This window comes from Nicotiana sylvestris, chromosome 4 (assembly GCF_000393655.2).
Source record: "Nicotiana sylvestris chromosome 4, ASM39365v2, whole genome shotgun sequence".
Classification (NCBI taxonomy): Eukaryota; Viridiplantae; Streptophyta; class Magnoliopsida; order Solanales; family Solanaceae; genus Nicotiana; species Nicotiana sylvestris.
Window position 1 is genome coordinate 128,897,653 of NC_091060.1, and position 24,772 is coordinate 128,922,424.

Here is a 24,772-nt window from a genome sequence, read left to right on the forward strand (position 1 = left end):
TAAATTTATATTCATCCTTAGTCTTTCAGCTTTTATTAAAGAAAAAATGTCTGGTGAAAGCGGAAGTAGGAAGCCTAATATGGATGAAATTATGCAGAAGTGGGAGAGTTTGAAGTGTGAGTGGTACAATAACAAAGCGACGGCTAATCTTATGCTTTTGTGGGATCAAATAAAGGCCGATTGGGAGAGAATCAGACCAAAGTTCTTTGCGAATGAATAATTCCAGAATAGGCTTAACCTGGAACATAGTTGTGGAGGTTATTCAACCTCGTTCGACAAGGTTGTGCAGCAGTTTGATAGTTTTCAGTTTCCCAGCTGGAACGACTATTCCAAGATGCAAAACAACCTGAAAACTCTTCTTACTCTTATGGATAGAGTAATCGTCGAACAAAGTCAGCTGCGTGATGAATTCAACAAGTTGAAGATTGATCTTCTTGGATTCAGTGGTCTTTTGCCCGACTACCCTATAGTTATCTCTGATACTGATGATGATGAGATATATAGAGAAATTGAGGAATACTGTGATGATGATGATGATGGTGATGGTGGTGGTGATGATTGTTAGTGTTTGTAATCCTTTTTTTATGTTTTAATGCTATGCTTTTTTGTTTACTTCAGCCCATAGAGCTGAAGTTTTTAGGATCATTTTGTATAACTTCAGCCCGGAGAGTTGAAGTTTTGTTTGTACTTTGTTTGTTGTTCTCATATCTTTTTATATCAATGCAATTGCGATCCTCTTTGTTCTTATCTTTCTATTGTATTATCCTTGTTATTTGTTGGTATTTGCTTTATATTTCTTAGTTGCAGTATGGTTCTTAGTTTTTATTAAGTTCTTTTCTATAACTTCAGCTTAGAGATGCTGCATCTTTTGTTTGTACATGCATTTCTTTTTGTGTGTTGTACGTGTATGTGTGTGTGTGTGTGAGAGTGTGTGTATATGTGTGTGTGTGTGTGTTTGTTTAAGGATATGTATTTCACATACTGTAAGTTGATATTTTTTGTCACAGAAGTCATTGCATACTTTCTTAAAATGCAACCAAACCTGTAAGCCTGCGCAACAAAAATGAGTGATTTGTACTTTAGCATTATATAAAATAGTCCAAGAGCTTATTTTTTTTATTCCTATGAAAAAAATCACATTTCAATTATGTCATACAATAAAGAAAGTCTAAATTCAGACCAAGGATTATTGAAGGTTGGAGCATTTTTCAGTGTGTTTCTTGGAATATGGATGAGGTGCTAGAGAAGACAAGCAAGTTGTTCTGTTATGCCCAGCTTGTTTACATCGACTGCATTTGGTAGACTTGAATGGTACTGATTCAGTCGCAGGTATATGCCTCTTCTTTTGTCTTCTTCCTTGTAAAATCTCTACATCGGGAGGTTTTGTGATCTCAGATTGTACATTTTGTGGTATATCCCGTGATTTTTGATCTCTCACGGTATTCACATGTCCTTCATATGTTTTCAACCATGTTTCCCTTGAATACCAATTTGAGAAGTAATTAGATCTCTGCAAATATCTCTTATTTATAGCAGCAATTGCATGTGGACAGGGCAATTCATCAAGTTGGAATTCTAGGCAGTCACAAGTTCTCTTCTTTAAGTCCACAATGAATTCGATTCCTTCACTATTTATTCTAAACAACAATGAGTCAAGGTTGAACACCTAACAAGGAATAAAAAATTAAGACAAACTATATTAGTGTATTTTTGCTTCAAAAAGAAAAAGTATGAAATTTTTTAAATGTAAGCAGTAAATCACTGCAACAGATATAAAAAGCTGAAGTTAATAAATATACTCACAAACATTTTGCAAGGCAAGTCCATCTTCCGAGTCATCTCTTCTTCTGCCCATATTGATACTCTATGAAAAGTTTCATTTGCCTTTTTTCTCCATTCGTAAAACCACTCTCCCAACTTTTCTTGGATGAAATCTAACATTCTTAAAACAGGCATTTCTCTCCCTTTTAGTAAAACGGAATTCATTGATTCTACCATGTTTGTTGTTAGCATATCATAACGTCGCCGTAGGAACCACGATCGAGCCCATCTCTCGGGAGGCTCTTCCATTATGTAATTGTATATTTTCTTGTCAATACTCTTGAGTTGGGACATTAACTGATTAAAATCTTCACGTTTCTATGACCTTGTTTCACTTTGAAAAAGATTTATTACCGTGGCTTTTGCATGTCTTTGCTTTAAATTTTTCTCAAAGTAATAGAGGCAGATACCATGATGAGCTTCAGAAAAAACTTTTCTAATCCCATTTGCGATCGATTGGTTTCTATCTGACAAGAAAACCAGTTCACAACGGACTTGAATTGCTTTTCTCATTTCCCCGAAGAACCAAATGTATGCCTCATTGTTTTCTGAATCTGCTACACCAAAACATAGAGGAAAGATTTGATTGTTTGCATCCTTTGATACAGTAACAAATAGAACACCACGATATTTTGACTTTAAAAACGTTGCATCTACTGCAATAACGGGTCTACGGTAGGACCAACCAGCTATTGATGCCACAGGAGCAAAGAACATGTAAGCAAATCTGTACAGTGAAACACAAAAAAATAAATCATAAGATGTGAAGTTTTTCAAATAGGAACATTTGAAACTTCAGGCTGATGGTTAGTATTGTTTTGCTTACCTATTCTGCGCATCTCTTTTTATGCTTGTGTACGTTCCTGGGTTTTTGCCCACCATCATGTGTAGGTATGAAAGAAGAATATGGTAGTTCTCATCAGGTGTTCCCCTTATGCAAGCAACAGCTTTTTAAATAGCACGTCATGCCTTGTGATAACCAATGTCAATTCCAAATTTCTTTTTCATTTCATTTTCTACAAAGGCTGGTGTAACCTCTATCTTTTTGTCTCGAACATGTTCTATAATTTGTTCACTTATAAAATTTGATGTAGCATGCTTCTGATATGATTTTCTTGCATCAACCGAGCATTCATGAATGTTATGATATTTTATCACCCTGAATAGTGTGGAATTTTTTATTCTGGTAGCACGTACATTCCAACCACATTTGTCCACGATGCATTTCAGCTTGTATCTCTTTGAACATGATCTGACAGCAGTGAATTCAACTTTCTGGTTTATCTCCAAGCTGTAGAAAAATTTAATCATGTTTTGTTTGTTCTCAAAAATTGATCCAACTCTTACTTCCTCAGGCAACGCATCGTGCCTAAGTATTTTACATGGTGGAGATTCTTTCAGCTTTCTCCTTATTCTTTTTCTTGATTTCTGAGAAGCACAAGAACTTTCAGCAATTTCTTCAATTCTATATGATGTTATCGATATAAGCTCCATGTTTACTTCATCTTCGTTGTTGCTTATCACTGCAGAAGGTAACAAAAAGCTTTGTTGGATTGTGTGTTGGTTGTCAATTTGCATTATTAGTTGTCCTTCTTCTTCTTGGTCATCGACAAACTGGTATGAATTTATTGGAGGAGGGGGTAATTGTTGCAGTATTATATATTCTGAAGCAGCTGTAATGTTAGAAGGTTGTTGCTCGTTGTCTACTTCCATTATTGGCTATCCTACTTCATGTTGATAATCAGCAAAAGGTTCTGAATCTATCGCATATGCAAGCGATTGTTTGAATGTTGCAGATTTTGAAGGATGTATTTTTTCGATGATGAAATGGCAATTCTTGTAGGGTGAATCAGTTATAAGCAAATGTATACAGGTACTGAGTTCTTCATCTGAAGTTACAAGCATTCCTTTGCTTGTATTTAGTTTGATATCAAACCATACTTTTAGTGCATATCTGGTTGAATCAATATTTGCAACTTCACTAATTTTCTTCAGGAAAGTATTGAATGATATGTGCTTATTAAGTAGAATAAGTTTTGTATCATGATCCAAGTATTTGAAATCAGGAGTCCAACTCCCATTGAAAGTTATAACAACGCAAATTGAACTCATCCTGCAGATTCATGTTAGTGGCAAGTATTAGGAAAGTGAATAGAAGAATTTTTAGGTTGTTTGTGCTAAAGATTTTACAAATGAACTAAATCACTTAGCCATCTTATGCTGAAATTTTTTGGAAAACGATGTATGACATAATTAATGAATGTTGCACAGAAAACTTCAGCCTATTAAGTGCAGAAGTTTTTAGAAATAAGCTTAATAACTTCAGCATATCTGCTGAAGTTGTTTTGAAAAAGCTGTATGATAGGGATTCATGAATGCAGGGAAAACAACTTCAGCTAATTAGGTGCTGAAGATTTTAGAAATGAACTAAAGAACTTCAGCACATTGGGCTGAAGTTTTAGCAAATGAATTCAACAAACTTGAGCATGTTTCAGCATTAATTGCATAGTATACAGGAGTAACCTACACAATTAAAGTAGTAATTATATTGCATTGGGGGTATGTGTTAGTGTAATAATTACATTTCTATCATATTCATGCACGTTTTCATTAGACAACGTTTAAAATTTCTCTTTGCCTTTCCATATACCATGCAAAAGTTTTTTTCCCCTATATAAGCACGCTATTCCTTTTGAGTTTATTCACTCAAATACATATATTTTAGTAGACATAATAAAATACAAAAAGGAAAAAATGGATGTTGTCATCAGGCAAATAATGGAAGAAATCAAGCAAGACATTATAGAAACTTTTGAGCTGAAACTGGATGAGCTCATACACAAGCACGACAGGGAGCTGGAAGAAATTAACAACTAGCTTGATACACTTGTGATGTATGCAAGATTTGATAATCTTGCTGATGAAGATGCTCGTCCATATGATAGTGACGACGACGACAATGATGATGATGATGATGATGATGATGATGATGATGATGATGATGATGATGATGATGATGATGATATGGATGATTAGTTTTTCTTTTTGTTATTTATATTTATTTTGTTATTTATGTAGTTTAATTTATCTTTTTTGATGTTTAATGAAATATTCAGTTTTTGTTTTTTAAGTTTTTTTTAATATTAATTCTATTCAAAGTTGAAAAATAGCAGAGGAAATGAACTATATAAGTTCAGCAGAAATTAACAAAAACTAATTCGAATATTAAGCATTTTTTGGTATGAAGTTTTTTCAAAAAAATTATAATAAAATACACAGTGCTTGATGAAAACTTCAAGCATGAACTAAAAATTCTTTTTAAACTTAGAAAATAACAGAACAATTAACAAAAACTTATCCGAAAATTACATATTGCACGACAAAATATTAAGCATTTTTAGCAGACGAACTAAAAAAACTTCAGCATACAAAAAATTATATGAAAAATATTTTACATATTCCTGAAAACATAAGCATTTTTTGGTATGAAGTTTTTCCAAAAAATAATAATAAAATACATAGTGCGGGAGGAAAACTTCAGCTCCATCAGCCGAAGTTTTTACAGATTAACTAAAGAACTTCAGCAAGTTTTTTGTGCAATATGAAATTTTAATTTATGTTTTATTTTTTACCTAGTGTAGGAGGAAAACTTCAGCTCCCCTGCTAAAGTTTGTAAATATTAACTAAAAAACTTCAGCACTTATGCCAAAGTTTTTTGTGCAATATGAAATTTTAATTGATGTTTTTTTTACAAAGTGTAATAGGAAAACGTCAGCTTCTCCTGCTGAGTTTGTAAATATTAACTAAAAAACTTCAGCATCTATGCCGAAGTTTTTTGTGCAATATAAAATTTTAATTGATGTTTTATTTTTTTTCCTAGTGTAATAGAAAAACTTCAGCTCCTCCTGTTGAGTTTTTAAATATTAACTGAAAACCTTCGGCACCTATGCCGAAGTTTTTTGCACATAGGTGTTTTAAATATTCAAACACTCATGTAAAGTTTTAATATAATTTTTTCTTCGTTGTATTATTTGCCTGCTCGTTTTGCTGAATTTTTTAGATATGAACTAAATAACTTCAGCTTGTTTCAGCATATTTGTCGGATTAGAATGTTAGAATTCATCGTCAAATAGATTTAGAATAGAAATTCAGCATATCAGTGAAGTTCGTCAAACAACTTCAATCAATCAATCAGAAAACATGTAATTCAAAAACTATTTTGAATTCTGAAGATGAATTTGAATACTTACAATGTCTTTTGTAATTTGAATTTGAAATTTGAATCTGGTTCAAATCTGGTTTGCGAGAGGCGATCTCAGGAGAGACGGACTGATGGAGGAGATATGAAGAAGATCTGGAATTTGATTTTGGGTATGCTTGATGCATCTTTTATATGTTTTGGAAGGGGTATAATGGTCATATTATTACGGATTTTTTGTTAGTTGGTTACGAAATCAATAATTTTTAAAAATAGGGTATAGGTTAAAAGGTGGCATAAAAATAGGGTACGGCTGCAAATCGCCCAATTGTATATCATGCATTCCAGTAACACTTGGGCTTAAGCCCAAATATAAGCTTATATTGGGCCATAAACTTACTTTTAGAACATGTCTTTTATGATGTAAACACTTAACAAAATTACTTTCTAAACAATAAACTAATCATTTAAGACAAAAATAAGCAAATTTCAAAACAAAAAAGGAAGAAGAGAACAAAAAATAAAGTGGTGGACTATCGGATGTTGAGGTCTACAAATTTTGATTTTACTATCATCACAAACAAGAAAAAGAAATAGACGTAAATAACGAAATAGCTTAAGTTTTGAGCATTAATGGTGTCAAATATATTTATTCCTTATGATCAATTTAAACGATAATTGTAATTCATTCTATTAAGTAGTACTTATTGGTGAATATCTAAAATAAATTATAAATAACCTAATATAATATGTCGAATTATACTTAAAAACAGATACATGAATGCTTTTGTGTTCATGCAGTTTGAGAGAACATTGTTGTCACGACCCAAAAATCCCTCCGAAGGAGTCGTGATGGCACCTAGTCTCTAAACTAAGTAAGTCTAACATTAACTGAAATAACACTGATATTTATTAACTTCAAATGAAATTTCTCTAATAAATTTACAATTCCCAAAACCGGTAGTACAAGTCATAAGCCTTTCTAGGAGTAGTCATACAACGTAAATACATCACTGTTCTGAGACAAGGGAATTGTATATCGTGTGGCACGCACGACATCACCCTTCGTGCTTTATCACTCTTCCTCACCCAAACAACAATCACAAAGCAATTTGGGCAAGGGAAAATCAAAAAATATCACAATAAAATCCCGGCAAGGGAACAATAGTACAACAATCAAATTCCGGCAAGGGAAACAATATCAAAACAATAACATCAACATCCCGGCAAGGGAGATAACATCAAAAGCAACAATATCCCGGCAAGGGAGATGATATGATGATTCTCTTCTTTTTCTCACTTTTACTTCACAACTCACTTCACAACTTGAGCCAATGCTCTACAATGTTCAACAATTCAATTCTCACTTGAGTCAATGCTCTATAATGTTCAACAATTCAATTCTCACTTGAGCCAATACTCTATAATGTTCAACAATTCTATTCTTAACTAGAGTCAGTGCTCTACAATGTTCAACAATTCAATTCTCAACTTGAGCCAACGCTCTACCATGTTCAATTAACAATAATACTTCCGCAAGTCATATTCCTCAATAGAAATTATCATATAGAGCATATACAATACGAAATGGAGTCACATTAATCAAAGTATAAGACTCACGGGCATGATTGACACCAACGTATAGATACTCGTCACCATGCCTATACGTCGTACTCAACAAATTGTTCATAACAAATAAGACACAACTCATATTCCCTCAAGCTAAGGTTAGACCAAACACTTACCTCGCTTTGCAACCAAATCAAAATTCCAACAAGTCTTTGCCTCGCGAATTCGTACCCAAAATTCTCAAATCTAGTCATAAACAATTCGATTCAGTCAATAAAAATTATAGGAATTAATTATATATGAAATTTTACATTTTTCATTAAAAATCCGAAATTACACTAAAAATTCGCCCGTAGGGCCCACGTCTCGGAACCCGACAAAATTTAAGGAATATGAAACCTCGTCCAACCATACCAATTTTACTAAAATTCGACATCAACTCGACCCTCAAATCTTCAAACTAAACCAAGAGGGTTTTCAAGATTTCCCAACTAAAATTACCAATTAAATGCCAAAACTAGTAATAGATTTATATGTGCACTTGTCTGTGCACATATAAAGCTAACCAAAATTAAATTAAGAACACTTACCCCGTTGTTTTCTCTGAAAATCTCCCGAAAATTGCCTCTCCCCGAGCTCCAATTTGGTAAAAATGGAAAATGGGATTCGTCCCATTTTCCAGAACTTAACATTCTGTCCGGGTACTGTTCACACTGTTCACGAGGTAATGTTCATGGGGTACTGTACACGGTATTGTTCATGGGGTACTGTTCACGGGGTACTGTACACATGCTGTAAAAGAAAATTCAGCAGCCTTTTTATATTCGTTAACCTTCCGAAATCCACCCGAGGCCCTCGGGACCTCAACAAAATACACCAACAAGTCCTAAAACATAATACAGACTAAGTCAAAATCTCAAATCGCATCAAATAATGCTAAAACCGTGAGTCACACCCTCATTCAAGCCTAATGAAACTAAGAACGTCCAACTTCTATATTCGATGCAAAAACCTATCAAATCAAGTCCGATTGACTTCAAATTTTTCACACAAGTCATAAATGACATAACAAAGCTATGAAAATTTTTAGAACTAGATTCCGACCCCGATATCAAAAAGTCAACACTCCGGTCAAACCTAAGAAATCTTTAACCTTAGATTTCTAGATTCCGTTAAATGGCGATAATTTAATCTAGGGACCTCCAAATTCGATTTCGGGCATATGATCAAGTCCCAAATCACGATACGGAACTACCGGAATGGTCAAAACTTTTATCCGGGTTCGTTTACTCAAAATGTTGACCGAAGTCAACTCAGTTGAGTTTTAAAGCTCTAGTTCACAATTTAATCCATTTTTCACATAAAAACCTTTCGGAAAATTATACGGACTGCGCACGCAAGATTGATACCGCTTTAGTCTTAAAAATACCGAGATAATTATTTAATTTAAAGATGACATTTTGGGTCATCACAATTGTAAAAGAAAATCATTATGTTGTCGAGATATATAACTAAATTCCTATATAAAAAGGATAAAATTAAAATTGAAGACTGAAACAAATATACTAATTAATCAGTAAAGAAAATTATCATAATTTATGAATTTATTGATATAAATTAACCTCAACCAAATAACAAAAGGAATATACTGTAACACTTTTCTGTATACTAAATTATTTATATAAATATATAGTAATAATAATTATAAAAATTTAAAATAAATTTGGGGCCTTCAAATTTTGGGGGCCTAAGGCGACGACCTCAGTGCCCAAGCTTTTAGAGCCGCCCCTGGTTAGCAGCATTAAAGACAACATGACCATGGATTAATTCTCTTCTATTATCATCTCTTCTTTTATTCCATGTAAATCCGTTATCACCTATGTTGTATGGACTCGCCAAAATGTTGATGCACCCTTGTCGGATCCTCCAAAAATATACTAATTTTGGAAGATACATTTTCGGAGAGTCTGAGCAACAGAGGTTATCACTTATTCATCCATGAAATTAGGCATAGATGATGGAGATATGTTAATGGATATAATCTCTAATTGCGAACTCAGTCCATTTAAGGATGATTAACAGAAAATAAATCGTTATTTTTTTGAAAAAAGAAAAAAGAAAAAAGAAAAGAAAGGGAGTTTTAACCCCCCCCCCCCCCAACACAGACACACAAAATTTGAGCAGACTTTTTTCGTTTGGAACAATTTTCGCTTACACTGGTTTTGATTATTTGCCAATGTTTTGAGCACTAATTCACTGGAAAAAACAATTGTAGGACAGATTTAGCCTCAACAATTGAAATTCTATCACTTGGCTTGAAGCTGTTATTCTTTTTCTTAAGTCATCAAAACTTTTGCTCCTGCAGAAATTCTAGAACAGTCAGAAAACAACATAAAGCGCTGCAACTTGAAGTTAAAGATAAGAAAATACTACCGGAAAATTACATTTCGGTCACTATGATTTTTGTGTGAGTTAGTGAAAGTTTTATGATTTTTGTGTGAGAAAACAAAGTAATATGACTTTGATGGAAAAAAGTCATAGTTATATGAACATATGTGATAATTACCCCGAAGATGGAACAATTACGTAAGTGTTGATTATATGTGTGTATATGAGCGCATCTAATATTTAATTACTTAAAATTAAAATGTGTATTTCTTTAATCTCTTATACAGGAATTGTATTGGTTTCACGTTATTTATAGAAGTACACAACCTTAAAATGTGTAAATGTAAATGTATAAATGTGTATAATAAACATAGATAGTCACATGGTGAATCAGTTGATAATTTTCAGGAATTTACACGTGGAGGGACAAGATGCATGTTTCAGTTACTTGAAATTTAATTTGCTTAACCAGTTAAATAAGAACCACAATCAAAATTTTGTTCTTATCGAAAAGTAAGTGCTAATTTGCTAAAGGAAAAAAGAGTTTGAATGTGAAAAGAAAAGAAAGGTGAGGAAAAGGTTAGATTATGTTGATTCTTTTTACGTGGCATCTCCAATAAAGTGCCCAATAGTTTAAACAAATGTTAGAAGCATTATGCCGTTAAAGATTTTTCACGAGCTACCAGAACTATGCAAAGTAATACAACTAACACCAGTACTTACTACTTAGCAAACGTGAAACTCGTTTATTACTTATTGGCACAAGAAACACGAGCTTCATACTCAGAATCAAGCAAAATATTATTGCTTGATATGTCTCGATGGACAATTGGTGGCGAGCAATCCTGGTGCAGGTAAGATAAAGCAAAAGCAACACCTTTGATGATATTCACCCTCTTAAGCCAATCCAATTTCTTGGACTCTATTTCATTGCTCAAGATACTAAACAAACTCCCTCTCTCCACGTACTCGTAAACTAAGAACGAGTGTTTTGCATTCGAACAAAAGCCATAGAGTTTCACAATGTTCCGATGTTTAATCCTTGTCAATGCCCTTACCTCATTCATGAAGCTTTTGAGGTGTGTATTCTCAAATGAAGAATGAAGTCTCTTTACAGCTACATTCTCAAATGATGGAAGCTGTACCTTGTAAACGCTTCCGGACCCTCCTTTTCCGATGCAAAACACTGCATCAAACTCTTTTGTGGCTTTTAATATATCCCAGTACAATGCACTTCCATGTAACGTGGATATCGAGAGCAAACCATTATCTTCATCAGCATCAACACCATCACTGGAATCCCGTCTTTCGATGTCTCCAACTCTTCTTATTTCATTACACATAAGCAGAACGCCAATGAAAGCACAGAGAAGTACTAGTGCTCCCATAATTGGAAGTACAGTGACAAGAATGACTTTACGTCTTGAGTGCTTCTTCACCATAGAAGATGGCCTTTCGCAAGGCTGGAATCCTGTTACATTGCCACAAAGACCTCTATTACCTTCTAATGATGCATTCATAAAAGCTTCATTATTCGGTATTGGACCTTCCAGCTCATTGTATGACAATATGACATAACCTGTCAAACTTTTAAATTCTTTAGGAATGCGGCCAGAGAGGTGATTGTGGGAAAGATTGATGATTTCCAAGTCCTGCAAATGGGCTAACTGAGGGGGTATTTCTCCATCAAGAAGATTATGACTCAAATCAAGCACATTAAGGTGAGTTATCCTTCCTATCTCCATCGGAATTTTCTGGCCAAATCTGTTGTTGCTCAGGTTCAAGTGAATCAGCTTCCTGTAATCTCCTATAAACACCGGGATTGACCCATTAAATACATTGTCTGACAAATCAAGGGTTTCTAACTTTGTTAGTGACCCAAGTTCCCCAGGTATACTGCCAGAAATTTTGTTGTTTTGCACAAAAAGATTAACTAGAGAGGTCAATTTTCTAAATTCCTTGGGAATCTGCCCAACCAAATGATTTGATGAAAGATCAAGTCCTAGTAGCCCTCTTAGGTTTCCAATCTCTGGCGGTATGTTGCCACTAATGTTATTTCTGGCTATCCGCAGATCAGTCAAATTCTCGCATTTTCCCCAGTTGCTGCTGAGTTCACCATGAAAATCATTTTCACTCAAATTAATAAATTGAAGCTCTGGATAGATACCAAAAGCTTCAGATAAGTTCCCGGTGAAACTGTTGTTATCAAAGAGAACCCTTCTGAAACTCGAGCACTTGCTCAAGTTTCTTGGAATTGGCCCTGACAGCTTGTTACTATTCACCGTGAAGTTCTCAAGTTTCCCGCCTTGGCAAAGATTCTCAGGCAAATGGCCTGAAAATTGGTTTTCATCCATTTCCAGCACAACCAAGTTATCCAAATAGGCAAGTTCTGGTGGAATGGAACCTGAAAGTTTATTGTCCCGGAGATACAGAGTTTGTAAATTTCTCAGATTGCCCAAGGAAGCTGGAATTGACCCAGTAAGTTGATTACCGGATAATTGCAGATCAGTGAGGTTTTTCAAATTCCCCAACTTACTAGGAATGGAACCAAAAAGTTGGTTATTGTAAAGGTGCAAGAGTTGGAGCTCAGTTAAGTCACCTATTGTTTTGGGAATTGGACCAGAAAGATTGTTTGTGTGGAAGCTTAAACTATGAAGTGACTTCATCTTTCCAATTTCAACAGGAATGGGACCAGACAATTCATTAGAGAAAGCATTGAACACTTTTGCTTTGATCAAGTTACCTATTTCTGGAGGAATATGACCTGTTAACTGGTTTGTATCGAGAAAGCTTCAACAAGATTAACGAGTTTCCCTATTGCTGCTGGAATGGAGCCAGAAAGCTTATTCTCATAAAGATACAAAGAAGACAGGTTGTTCAAATTCCCCAATGAAGCAGGAATTGAACCATTAAGAGAGTTAGTATTCAAAGCTAGTTCCGAAAGAGACCTTAGGTGACCTATTTCTTCTGGAATGGAACCATTTAACTGGTTGTCAAAGATATGAAGGGTATCAAGCTTTCTTAGTGAGCCGATTTGTGGAGGGATTGTGCCCGAAATCTGATTGATGGACAAGTCAAGATAAACTAGATTAGTGAGTTCACCTATTTCAGGGGGGATTGTGCCAGAGAGCTGGTTCATGCTAAGATCAACATATTCAAGAAAAGGGAGAGATGAAAATGGAAAATCATAAGAGTGTGCCAACAACACTAGCATTTGTAATATTCAACCTGTTGACCCTACCATTTAGGCATGTAACTCCATACCAGCCCCTGCATGCATCAGAACCTGTCGCTCCAATGCTGGAAGAACTCTTGGAACCAACAGGACCTAGTTTCCATGAAGCCAATAAGGTATTATTCTGGTTTTGGAAAGTTGCTTTCCATTTGAGTAGAGCAGTTGCTTCCTCAGTGGAAGCAAAAGTAACTGTGAAGAGATATAAGAGAGTAAAAAACTGAAGGAAAGAAAATATTCTGGGAATCTTCATTATGGTTAATCTCAGTTGATTGTTTTGGTTATTGATGAACTTGTGCAGAAGTAGAGTTTTATAGTGTAGTGAATCATTAAAAGTCTTGCGAGTCAATGGGTATTTATTTTCTCAGCTTGTGAAATACGGGTAGAACGACTGTTGAAGTTTGGCAAAATGCCAAAGTCCCACATTGGTTGGGAGTTAAGTTTGGGGGGATTTTTCCCCTATAAAAGAAGGCCTAATGTTTAGGATTGAAACACACCTCTCATTTGCCTTCTCATCTGTTTAAGGCATTTGTATCTTCTCTCTTTAGTATTATTTCACTTGTATTTTTGGAGTGGAATAAAATATTTGGTTGTGTCCGAGGAGTAGGCAAAATTAGCCGAACCTCGTAAATTCTGGTGTTCCCTTTATTATTGCTTTATTGTCTTATTTATTATTTGGTGGTTGTCATAATTTTTGGTATAGTAGTTGTGACTTATTCACACTCTATACATTTGGCTTCCGCAACAATTGGTATCAGAGCCAAGGTACTGTCTAAGTATGCTCTGTGGTTGCAGCATAGTCTGATCTTCCACATCAGAAAAGATTTATCTTGGTAACTGAGTCAAGGTTCTGTCTGAGTATGCTCTGTAGTTGCAGCTTAGTCTGATCTTCTACATCAGAAAGGAAATAATCTTGATTTGTGTCGTCAGCTATTAAATAATATTTGTGTCAAATATGGGGGACAATAAACAAGAAGAATCTACATCAAGTGTCAACAATACGTCATCATTGGCATCTTCGCTTATGACAAGAATTGTGTCAAATGCGAAATTTGCGGTAGAAATTTTTGACGGGTCCGGACATTTTGGGATGTGGCAAGGCGAGGTTCTAGATGTCCTTTTTCAACAAGGGCTAGATCTGGCCATTGAAGAAAAGAAACCAGATGTTATTGGAGAAGAAGATTGGAGAATTATCAACCGTGTTGCTTGCGGTACCATTCGATCCTACCTTGCTAGAGAGCAGAAATATCCATACACAAAGGAAACTTCTGCAAGTAAATTATGGAAAGCACTGGAGGATAAATTTTTGAAGAAAAACAGTCAAAATAAATTGTACATGAAGAAGAGACTGTTTCACTTCACCTATGTTCCTGGTACCACGATGAATGAACATATCACCAGTTTCAATAAGTTGGTCACAGATTTGCAAAATATGGATACAACTTATGATGATGGTGACTTGGCCTTAATGTTGTTGGCGTCACTTCCTGATGAGTACGAGCACCTTCATGTACAATTTATTTTGACTGTTTTTCTTCAAAAATTTATCCTCCAGTGCTTTCCATAATTTACTTGCAGAAGTTTCCTTTGTGTATGGATATTTCTGCTCTCTAGCAAGGTAGGATCGAATGGTACCGCAAGCAACACGGTTGATAATTCTCCAATCTTCTTCTCCAATAACATCTGGTTTCTTTTCTTCAATGGCCAGATCTAGCCCTTGTTGAAAAAGGACATCTAGAACCTCGCCTTGCCACATCCCAAAATGTCCGGACCCGTCAAAAATTTCGACCGTGTTGCTTGCGGTACCATTCGATCCTACCTTGCTAGAGAGCAGAAATATCCATACACAAAGGAAACTTCTGCAAGTAAATTATGGAAAGCACTGGAGGATAAATTTTTGAAGAAAAACAGTCAAAATAAATTGTACATGAAGAAGAGACTGTTTCACTTCACCTATGTTCCTGGTACCACGATGAATGAACATATCACCAGTTTCAATAAGTTGGTCACAGATTTGCAAAATATGGATACAACTTATGATGATGGTGACTTGGCCTTAATGTTGTTGGCGTCACTTCCTGATGAGTACGAGCACCTTGAAACTACTCTACTCCATGGAAATGACGAAATTTCTCTCAGAGAAGTTTGTTCAGCTTTGTACAGCTATGAACAAAGAAAGCGAGAAAAACAGAAGGGCGGAGAAGGAGAAGCACTGTTTGTGAGGGGTCGTCCTCAAAATCAAACGAGGACAAAGAAGGGAAGATCCAAGTCAAGATCCAGACCCAGCAAAGATGAATGTGCCTTTTGTCGAGAAAAAGGGCACTGGAAGAAAGACTGTCCGAAGTTGAAGAATAAGGCCAAACATAACAATGGAAAGGCTATTATGGATTCAAATGTAGCTGATTGTGATGATTCAGACTTCTCATTAGTTACAACAGAGTCATCAACATCATCAGACATATGGTTGATGGACTCGGCTTGTAGCTATCATATGTGTCCCAACAGGGACTGGTTCGTGGAATTTCAAGAAGGAGAATATGGAGTCATCCACACAGCGGATAACAGCCCTCTTACCTCATATGGCATTGGTTCAATACGATTAAGGAACCATGATGGAATGATCAGAACATTGATAGATGTTCGATATGTACCGGATTTGAAGAAGAATCTCATCTCTGTGGGAGCCCTAGAATCAAAAGGGTTCAAAATCATTGCAGAAAATGGAGTGATGAGAGTATGCTCCGGTGCACTAGTGGTAATGAAGGCTAATCGGAAGAATAATAATATGTACCGCTATCGTGGCAGTACAGTTATTGGGACAGCGACAGTAACATCCAGTGACGACAAAGAGGCAGAAGCAACCAAGCTATGGCACATGCGCTTGGGACATGCTGGAGGAAAATCCTTGAAAACTCTATCAGATCAAGGATTGTTAAAAGGAGTAAAGGCTTGCAACTTGGAGTTTTGTGAGCATTGTGTTAAAGGGAAACAGACAAGGGTTAAATTTGGTACAGCGATCCATAATACTAAAGGCATTTTGGATTATGTACACTCTGATGTTTGGGGTCCTTCCAAAACACCTTCATTGGGTGGGAAGCACTATTTTGTAACCTTTGTTGATGATTTTTCCCGAAGAGTATGGGTGTATACAATGAAGAGCAAAGATGAAGTGTTGGGAATTTTTCTCAAATGGAAGATGATGGTGGAGAATCAGACAGGCAGGAGAATCAAGTGTATTCGCACAGACAATGGAGGTGAATACAAAAATGATCATTTCAATAAGGTCTGTGAAAATGATGGCATCATCCGACACTTCACTGTTAGACATACACCACAACAGAATGGAGTGGCAGAACGTATGAACCGGACCTTGCTGGAGAAGGTACGGTGTATGTTGTCCAATGCTGGCTTGGGCAAAGAATTTTGGGCTGAGGCAATTACATATGCATGTCACCTCATTAATCGTCTACCATCTGCTGCTATTGATGGCAAAACACCATTTGAAAAATGGTACGGAAAACCTGCTGTAGATTATAACTCTTTGCACGTGTTTGGCTCAACTGCATATTATCATGTGACGGAGTCAAAATTGGATCCAAGGGCAAAGAAGGCTATTTTTATGGGAATTACTTCTGGAGTCAAAGGATATCGCTTATGGTGTCCTATGACAAAGAAAGTAATGTTCAGCAGAGATGTTACCTTTGATGAATTTGCTATGGTAAATAAGGTAACAGAAGATACCAAACAAAATGAAGGTGCTTCTAAGCAGGTGGAGTTTGAGGGAAAATTTATTTTTCCTACACAAGAAGCAGAGGAGGAAACAAATGAAGATTACCCTCTGGAAGGAGAGCCAGTAGAGGAGATTCCAACTCAGGAATCTCAACAACAACTTGAATCAATAGCAACCAGCAGGCCAAAAAGAACAATAACGAAACTTGTTCGTCTCATAGAGACGGTTGCTTGTGCAACCTCAATTGTAGCTGATGATGTTCCTACTACTTATAAAGACGTTGTTCAAAGTTCAGAAGAAGATAAGTGGAGGATTGCCATGAATGATGAGATACAGTCCCTTCATCAGAATCATACATGGAGATTGGCCAATCTCCCGAAGGGAAAGAAAGCAATTGGGTGCAAATGGGTATTTGCAAAGAAGGAAGGATTTCCTAACCAAGTAGATGTTCGCTACAAAGCAAGATTGGTGGCCAAAGGATATGCTCAAAAGGAGGGAATTGATTACAATGAAGTGTTTTCTCCAGTTGTAAAACATTCCTCCATTAGAATTATGTTGGCTTTGGTAGCACAATTGGATTTGGAACTAGTTCAGATGGATGTAAAAACTGCGTTTTTACATGGAAACTTGGAGGAGGAAATCTACATGACTCAGCCAGAAGGATTCAAAGTTGCTGGAAAAGAAAATATGGTGTGCAAACTTGAAAAATCGTTGTACGGATTGAAACAATCTTCTAGACAATGGTACAAGCGATTTGACGAGTTTATGTTGCGGCAAGGGTACAAGAGAAGCAAATACGATCATTGTGTGTATTTGCACAAGCTTAAAGATGGTTCCTTTGTATATCTTCTCCTATATGTTGATGATATGTTGATAGCTTCCAAGAATTCGGAAGAAATTGATAAGTTGAAGATTCAACTGAAGAAGGAGTTCGAGATGAAGGATTTGGGTGAGGCAAAGAAAATTCTTGGCATGGAGATAATTAGAGATAGACGTTCAAAGAAACTCTGTTTATCTCAAAAGGAATATTTGAAGAGAGTACTTCAACGTTTTGGCATAGATGACAAGACTAAGCCAGTTAGTACTCCACTTGCTTCCCATTTTAAGCTAAGTACTACTATGTCGCCAATGGATGAAGCTGAACGAGAGTATATGTCAAAGGTACCATACGCAAATGCTGTTGGTAGCTTGATGTATGCAATGGTTTGCACAAGGCCTGACATTTCACAAGCTGTTGGAGTTATTAGCAGATATATGCACAATCCAGGGAAGGAGCATTGGCAAGCTGTGAAGTGGATTCTACGGTATATTCATAATACTGTAGATGTCGGGTTAGTTTTTGAGCAGGAAGACAATCAGTTTGTAGTTGGATATTGTGACTCAGATTTTGCGGGTGATATGGACAAACGAAGATCAACTACTGGTTATGTGTTTACTTTTGCAAAGGCACCAGTTAGTTGGAAGTCTACTTTGCAGTCAACAGTTGCTTTGTCTACAACAGAGGCAGAATACATGGCTATTACAGATGCTGTGAAAGAGGCAATTTGGCTTCAAGGATTGCTAAAGGAGCTTGGTGTTGAACAAAAAGGTATCACAATTTTTTGTGATAGTCAAAGTGCTATTCAATTAGCGAAGAACCAAGTTTATCATGCAAGGACGAAGCACATTGATGTTCGGTATCATTTCGTACGCGAAATCATAGAAGAAGGTGGAGTCACGGTGAAGAAAATTCATACTACAGAGAATCCTGCTGATATGCTGACAAAGGTGGTGACTGCGGTCAAGTTTCAACATTGTTTGGATTTGATCAACATTGTTGAACACTGAAGATTGAAGATGAAGACACAACCAAAATTTGTTATTGAGAGAGAATTGAAAATGTGGAATTTTGCCAAGGTGGAGATTTGTTGAAGTTTGGCAAAATGCCAAAGTCCCACATTGGTTGGGAGTTAAGTTTGGGGGGATTTTTCCCCTATAAAAGAAGGCCTAATGTTTAGGATTGAAACACACCTCTCATTTGCCTTCTCATCTGTTTAAGGCATTTGTATCTTCTCTCTTTAGTATTATTTCACTTGTATTTTTGGAGTGGAATAAAATATTTGGTTGTGTCCGAGGAGTAGGCAAAATTAGCCGAACCTCGTAAATTCTGGTGTTCCCTTTATTATTGCTTTATTGTCTTATTTATTATTTGGTGGTTGTCATAATTTTTGGTATAGTAGTTGTGACTTATTCACACTCTATACATTTGGCTTCCGCAACAACGACTTCAAGTCAATGAGTCAATGTTTCACTAAATCCATAGAAGGAAAAAGGAAATTGCATTCCAATTGGTCAAGCTTTAAATTTGTGGAAATATAGAGAAATTCTTCTCGAGAACCATTCAAAGTCGTTTGCATTGACGAACTAATGAACATACCTGTCAAGAGTTTTATCATCTTCGTGGGCCATATAGTGTGGAAACATTGCAAGATTAGCTCAAGTGTGTGGTCTCACACACACACACACACCAGAGAGAAGAGAGAGAGAGAGAGATTCACCGCAGGTTTTACTTGGTCGGAGAATCCACCGGAAAATTCTCGGCTATCGGTTCTGCTGCTTCCGCTGGCCGTTCTTCTGAAAAACAAGCATTTTTTATAGAAAAGTTAAACTGGAGCAGCCTAGAAGGTAGAGCAAATTAAGAATTTGATGATGGAACAAAATATAGAAAATTTTAACAGTTGAATTAGTTTCGAAGAGAATGTAACCGAAAAGGAAAATGAATTGAGAGAGTGTCATATACAATTGCTGAAAGCTCCTGAACTGGACTCTATATTGAATATGCATCACTCCGTTTACGGGACAACCTGCTGAGACTGGAGCATTGTCCAGGGAAGAGGAGGAGGAGGCATCCAACATTTAACTTTTAATATTGATTTTACTGTTAATGATTTTAGGTTTTACCCCATAGCGCCAGTCAGAGAAATAAGAAACAGTAAATTTTGCTGCACTTCCATAAATTTCAAGAAATGAATTCATAAACATTTAACAATTGTATTCAATTTCCACAAAGAATTTGGATTGATGACTGCTACTTCTATAACAACTGGAATAGCTACAGTTTATCCACATTTCTGCCTCTTATGTTATTTTCTTCTAATGTGTGTTGTGTTGGCACAAATGCACAATCAATAGCTTCAACAGTGCACCCTTTCACCACTTTACTTTCAATATCTACTAAATTTCTAATGACATGTGATGAACTATATCCGAGGAAGAACATATGGGCCTTCGTTGTTACTCCATTCCTATTTGGGGTAGTCTAGGTCTACTATGTTCATTTTAATATTTATAAGTGTTTTACAATAGTGTAACTATTATGACTTTTTATAGTACTTCGTCTTAGTTTCCAATTATGTAAATTTTATTTTAAAAAACTTGAAAAATCTGTTTGGTTAATTTCATGGGCAAAATGAATCAAGCTACATAAATTGAGAGAGAAGGATTATTATACAATATTCAGGAAGGAGAAAAAGTATGAGCCCGTTTGAATTAGCTGAATGTAAATAACTGATAAACTTGAAGTGGTGAAACTGATTTTTAAAATAAGCATTTACGTGTTTGGTAGAAGTGTTGAAACTGATAATAAACAGTTGATGTGTTTGACTAAAAAGTGTTGATAAGCTTGTCGGCATACAAATTTTATTGGAATTAAATCCATAAAATAATTTGGACTATATTTTAAATTCAAGATATATTAGTTCAAATAAACTTAATAGGCTAATATAATTGAATTAAGGAATTTTTACATTTCTATACACTATATGAAACTATATTACCCTTTCTACTCAAGTTTTACTATAATTATATTTTATATACCCAATTACCATTTATGTATATTTTAAGGGAATTAATGATAATAACTAGTGTCCTAAAATTACTCTAACATATCTTCCACTCCCCACATTTCTCTCCCCCCCCCCCTATCTTGCACAAGAGAGCATCAATTCCACCATTGACAACTATTAAAAAACTTTGAATTCGAATTTGGGTTTTCAAAAAAACATTGTTTGTTTGGATTGGATGTTCTTGCAAAGAATTGAGAATTCTCTCTACGTCTCTCTCTATCTCTCAATCCCGAATTTCAGTAATGTAAAGCAGAGGAAAAGAGAGCAGCAATTCCACTATTGACAGCCATTAAAAAGCTTTGAAGCTTTGAATTCGAATTTGGGTTTTCAAAAATCATTATTTGTTTGGATTGGGTGTTGTTGCAAATAATTGTGAATATGATTTGGAGTTTATATCTCAATTTTGAGGGGTTTTGGTGAAGATTAAACTTGATTTTGGCTGAATTTCAGATTGGAAGAAGAAGAAGAAGAAGAAGAAGAAGAAGAAGACATGACATACATTATACTGCAGAAATTGTAGTAAAATTGTAGAAAAATTACATTCTGTTGTTTATATATTTTCTTTTATTTATTTAACTATTGTATGAAAGTTGAACAACATTGTATAAAAATTATATTTAAGTTGTATGATATTGTAGTTGTATATAACTGAGTAGAAATAATGTATGAAAATTGTAGATAAGTTGTATAATATATAATTAGTTGTATGAAATTTGTTTTTACTATGTATAAATCAGATACAAAATATACAAAAGACATATTGTATAAAATTTGTATTTAAGTTGTATGTTATTATAGTTGTATTTAACTGGGTAGAAATAATGTGTGAAAGTTGTAGATAAGTTTTGATAAATTGTATAATATATAATTAGTTGTATGAAATTTGTTTTTACTATGTATAAATCAGATATATAATATACAAAAGACATATTGTATACATTTTGTATAAAATATGCATTTAAGATTATACTATGCCCATTTAAGATCATGTAATTGTGATTGCATGTGTAACTTTGATTCGATTCCTGGTCGTTTTCGCTATCAATAATTTCTTAATTTTGTCTTTTCTTTTTGTATTTCTGCGTTTCTAATGTATGTAATTTGTTTTTGATTCCCTTGTTTTCTCCTCCTTTTTTCTGTGCGATTCTAAGAATGTCTCTTTCATGGGTTCTTCTTTTTACGCAAATCGTTGATAGTTATAAATGATTTAATGACCATCTTTATGTATGAATCTTGGAAGTTTATTTTGGTCTCTGATGAGATGCTCTGTTTTGTATAATATTGACTTCTATCATCTGCACTTTGACTTTAATTTCTTGATGGGCTTCTGTTTCTCTTTTGTGTAAATATTTTTGACTAAATTTTCGTATAGGAAAAATAAGGCTTTTGGCTAATAGACCAAAAGTTAAACAGATGATAATGTATATAACTTTGTCGTATAGGAAGATTACTGTATTTTAAGGCGGAGGAAAAACATGGAAAGAGAAGTGGAGAAAAAAAAAGGGGAAAAGAGTGTAATTAAATCCCTTAATTGAAGGCATTAATAATGGATTGGGAGCCTTTTAATGTGGAATGTATATATTTTGTAAACAAAACTTGTGTAGGTAGGGCAATTTACTAAACATGAACATTTAGGGTAATAAAGTTTCCAATAGTGTATAGGAATGAAAAAATCCCTTGAATTAATTATATAAGTCCAATATATATGGGTTAAATAAATAAGTCGTAATCCATTGAGTTAGCCCATTTAATTGGGCTAAAGTGATGAGCACACTTCATTAAGCCCAAGATGTCATCTTCCTAGAGGCCCAGTTTGGTGCCACGTATCAAATGATGTGGCACGCCAAGTCAAACGGAAGAGCCAATAGGATCATGTCACGTGTCAAATGACGTGGCGCGCCAAGTCAAAAGGAAGAGCCAATAGGATCATATCACGTGTCAAATGACAAGGCATGCCAAGTCACACTAAAAGGCCAATGAAATTGCGCCACGTGTACAAGTGACATGTTCTGGATAATCAAATGCGGCCCTATCACACTTCAATTTGATTGGTCGGAAAGAGTTTGTTCTTATCATGACTCCTCCCTTGTACAACTATAAATAGGGGTCTTCATAACCTAGAAAAGACACCAGAAGTTATACCAAGAAGCAAGAGAGAGCTCGTGGATCAAACGCCGCAAATTTCTCTACAAGTTTCAAGCTTCAAGCAACCAAGTTCAAGTTCAAGAACGAAGAACAAATCAAGTTCAAGCTCAAGAACGAAGAACAATTCAAGTATTCAAGATCAAGAACGAAGTCAAATCAAATACAAGGCGTTCAAGATCAAGGCTACTTGTTCGTGATAAATTAGTGGCAACAATCAAAGTATTCACGACGGATAAATCAAATTCAAATTCAAGATCAAGCTCGAATGCCCTTGAATTTATACTAGAAAAGTAGAATCAGAGGAATCATAGATATTGTAACACTCAAATATTTGAAATAAAATACTACAATTGTTGTAATATTTTTCGGCTTGATTTTATTTTCTCGACGCAATTTATTGTCTACAAATTCTGGCACGCCCAGTGGGACAATCTCTACCTCTCATCTCAACTTTTCAATCACCAAAGTTCAAGAACATTGAAATGGCTTCGAAGAAAATCAACTCCAGATCAACATTTACCAAGGCTGCTAACTCCAGGTTCTATACTGATATGGAAAGCATCCCCGATGTTACCTTTGGAATCTTCGGACCAGCTATAAGGAGCAAAGCAAGCTCTTTAGGACAACAAGCACCCCAATTGTCGTCCGCATCAAACCCTGTTTTCGGATCTTCATTCTCAAAAGGAGCAAGATCTTCCACAAACGCACCTCAAACAGGAAGCGATGTTGCTGAAAAGATCAAGAAAAATCTTGCTCTACTTGACCTCTCCGGATCCAAGCACTCTGTTGTGAAGGAAGATGATGATGCTTCAAGTGATGGATCCTCCCCACTTACACCACATAGCGTGAGCTAATCAAGGATCAACCTGTGTGAAAATCCATGCTACTCTCTGTCGTCCACGACAATCATGCAAATCACTGGTTGATGCATTTTGTTGAGGTCCCGAGGGCCTCGGGTGGATTTCGAAAGGTTAACGGATCGATTTAGACTTGAAGAAAAGCTGTTGCATTTTTTTACAGCACTGTGAACAGTACTATGAATAGTTCTCGTTAATAGTACTGTGAACAGTAATGGTGAAACAGTACTGTGAACAGTAAATGCGTGAACAGTACCGCAAAAATTCTGGACAGTGTATAGCGGAGCAGTCCGAGTTTTCTTCCATTTTTGGACTTCCAAGCTCGGTTTGAGCGATTTTCAGAGGCAAAGTTCACCACAAAACTTAGGGTAAGTGTTCTTGACTCCCTTGTGATTATATTCCATGAATTAATCTTCATTTTTGGAGTTAGATTATTGATATTTCAAGAGAAATGGAGGAATTTTCTAAAATTCCATAAAATGTATTTTTGAGATTTGAACATCGATTCGGAGTCAGATTTGAGTAAAATTGGTATGGTTGGACTCGTAATTGAATGAATTGTCAGATTTTATAAATTTCATTGGATTCCGAAATGTGTGCCCCACGAGCGATTTTTAGCTAAATTTCGGATTTTTGTGAAAAATTAATATTTTCACATGGAATTAATTTCTACAAATTGTATTGACTGAATCACATTAATTGTGGCTAGATTTAAGGCATTCGGAGGCCGATTTACGAGGTAAGGGCATAGCGGAGTAAAGAACTTCACGGTTTGAGATAAGTAACACTTTTAAACTTAGTGCTGAGGTTATGAAACCCCGAATTATGCGTTATGTGATTGATGTTGAGGAGACGCACATACTAGGTGACGGGCGTGTGGGCGTGCACCCGGTGAATGGTGACTCTGTTGTTTCCAGGACACTGTGTAGTGGTCCTACTTTGTTGATA

The 24,772-nt window shown here is 35.6% G+C and overlaps 1 pseudogene; it reads right to left on the reverse strand.

The window, feature by feature from the left end:
• Window positions 1–3,540: 3,540 nt before the first annotated feature.
• Window positions 3,541–13,461, reverse strand: LOC104211140 (MDIS1-interacting receptor like kinase 2-like; annotated as a pseudogene).
• Between the last annotated feature and the right edge of the window lie 11,311 nt (window positions 13,462–24,772).